The sequence below is a fragment of the Aegilops tauschii genome, chromosome 6 (genome assembly GCF_002575655.3).
Source record: "Aegilops tauschii subsp. strangulata cultivar AL8/78 chromosome 6, Aet v6.0, whole genome shotgun sequence".
NCBI classification, from domain to species: domain Eukaryota; kingdom Viridiplantae; phylum Streptophyta; class Magnoliopsida; order Poales; family Poaceae; genus Aegilops; species Aegilops tauschii.
In genome coordinates, this window is record NC_053040.3 from 30398200 (window position 1) to 30400899 (window position 2700).

Sequence of the window (2700 nt, forward strand, 5' to 3'; positions counted from 1 at the left end):
ACACCGCCTTTGCTGTAAAAGGGAGGCGGCGCTTGTGAGTGGGGTAATCGGATGGACATCCCCGCGTCCATCCAACAGCCAGCAAGGCGGCGGATGTTTTCTAGCTATCCCTGCACGGACGCGTAGCTATACAAGCATACCATCAAAATGAGCTTCTTTGTACAGTTTTATATGCGGCGTACACAAAAAAACAAACACATCCATGATAATGAGTTTTTTTTTTACTTTCCAGGACAGAATTTTGTGTCGTCGTAGTGTCGTCATTTCAGACGGCCCCGTTACCGTTTGACAGTGTTGGACGTTGTATATCTTTCTCTGCTCTCTAATGTCGCATTCAATACATGTACCAACACGTCTTTGTCCCATTCGTACAGGTAGTGGGAGCAGGCGAGCTCGTGTGCTCTACCGCCGCTCCATCAAATTCGAGTAAAAAAGATGGTCTCAAATTGTAGAGTGACCAGCAGTAGGTAGCACACATGTCTCGGTGGCGCGATTTGCTTCAAGAATCTCGCCGATTAAACGCTCAACGGCGAGACCATCCGACACGACGCCGGCGTGGGACGTATTGGCCATCTTGATAGACCTGTAGCATCCACGCTGCCTCGGATCTTCACCGATAACCGTGTCGAGCGCAAGTATGCTGGCCAGATTGACAGCCCCGTCGCCGTCGCCGTAACCTCGGGGTCCTTGTCGAGGTCGCCGTCCCAGTACAACAGCTTCTCCGGGGTCGCCATGCCGACGCCGTTGATGCACGTCATGGGCACCAGCGGCGCTCTCAGGTGGAGCGCCACCGGCAGCGCCCGCGACAGGTACAGGCCCACATCTGTCGCCGGCAGCCCGATGGCCGAGAGGAACTCCGGCATGTCGCGCGCGGTGTAGTTCCTGGCCCGCGTGACTAAATCTGGACGCTCAGCTCGGCTCGCGCTCGCTGCAACTCGGCCCGTCAAGTAAAAAGGCCGAGCCGAGCTGTACTTTTAGGCTTGTTTCGACCTCGGGCCGAGCCAGGCTCGGCTCGGTCCAACTCGCGAGCTAAAAGCTCGCAGCCCAGCGAAGGCCCATTGAACAACACACACCACAATTTAGCCCATCTAGCCCAGCGAAATGACTACAGAGAGGTTGCTCACTTTCTCGCCGCCGCCGCCGCCACAGCATCCGCGCGTCATTGGCAGCACACCACCGCTCCCCTATGCTCCTCCCTTCCCTCCTCTCCTTCCTCCTCAAGCCCCTGCGTCGGCGCAAGCTTTGCATCCCGGCCTCAAGCGCGGCTGCCTACACGCAGACGAACCACCAGGCCGAGGCCACGCTCGTCGGCGTTCTCTTCCTGCTCACTGCCGGTCTGCCGCGTGCCCGCGCCCGATGGAGTTGACGACTAGCTGGCAAGTTCCTTGCGCCCCGCCGCCGCCAGAAACGCAGATGACTACCTCAAGCTCCCATGCATGGCCGAGCAAGTCGGAGTGAATCCACTCGCTCCCCCGGCGGCGAACGGCCATGAACTGCAGCAGCATCCCGACGCCCGCACGCGGCACGCTGCCAGGTGCCATCCTCCACTGCCATTCCCCGTCCTCCATATGGTGGCCCCACATGGCAGCGGCCAGTTGCTGTTAGGCTTGCCGAGCCTCCGAGCTGCACCGAGCAAGAGGCAAACTCGGGCCGAGCCCCAATATCTAGCTCGTCTGACTACTGGGCTCGGCTCGGCTCGGCTCGAGAAGAGGCGAGCTAAGGCAGGCTCGGGGCGAGCCCGGCTCGGCTCGGCTCGCGTCCAGGTATACGCGTGACGACCAGTGGCGTTTCATCGCCGAAGACCGTGGGCGACGGCAGCGCATCGAACGCGGACGCGAAGCTCCGCCTGACGCACCTCATCGACATGACGTCACCGCCATCCTTGGATGCGAGGCCCTTCAAGGAGACCATGATCCCGCCGACGCTCGTGCAAGCCATGAAGAAGTGCTTGACGAGCCTCCGGCACCACGCCGGGGGGCTCCGGCTGAGGAACTCGAGTGCGAACTTGCCGCCTTGGCTGTGCCCTATTTCGTATTGGTAGTAGTAGCGGCGGTCCAGGACGAATACTAACTGGTGTTGCGTCCATCGATGTTGGGATATCCTCTGTGGGCTGTGAGGAGATGACCGTTTGAGGCCTTTTAGGCAGCCCAAAGAGGTGCAGAAGCCCACTACCCATTAGGTTATGACCTAGGGTCATTTTGGACTTTGCACATGAGTGGATGGGATGCTTTACCCTCCATCCAGCAGCCACCACCAAGAGTGACGAAAATTAGTTCATCCTCCAAGAGAGAAGAAGAGAGAAAACCAAGAGAGCAAGGGAAGAAGAGGAAGATTGAAGGAAGAAGAAAAGGGAGCTCCTCCCCAAGGTTGTGACGGTCCAGATCCACTACCTTGTCGCCTTCAAGCTTCGGTTCCACCATCTTTGGTGAGATTGTTCCAATCCCTAATTCTTGAGCCCCAAATCTTGTTGTGTTCATCCAAGATTCAGAAATCTTGATGTATGATATCCTCTAGTGCTGTCTAGAGATGAACTTGTTGTATCCCATATTTGATAATAGTGGAAGAGGATTTGGGTGGCTTCGGCCCGTGGTTTTCCCCCTCAAGTTGAGGGGTGTAACACCCCGAGAATCATGCTACAGTAACTCCCTGTGATTAAGCTAATCATGTTGCTAAACAGGGCTTGATCACATTTGAATCACA

General features: G+C 57.0%; 1 pseudogene; it reads right to left on the reverse strand.

Annotated features, from left to right (window-relative positions):
* Positions 1-441: 441 nt before the first annotated feature.
* LOC141025738 (lecithin-cholesterol acyltransferase-like 1) lies at positions 442-2420 on the reverse strand (annotated as a pseudogene).
* Between the last annotated feature and the right edge of the window lie 280 nt (positions 2421-2700).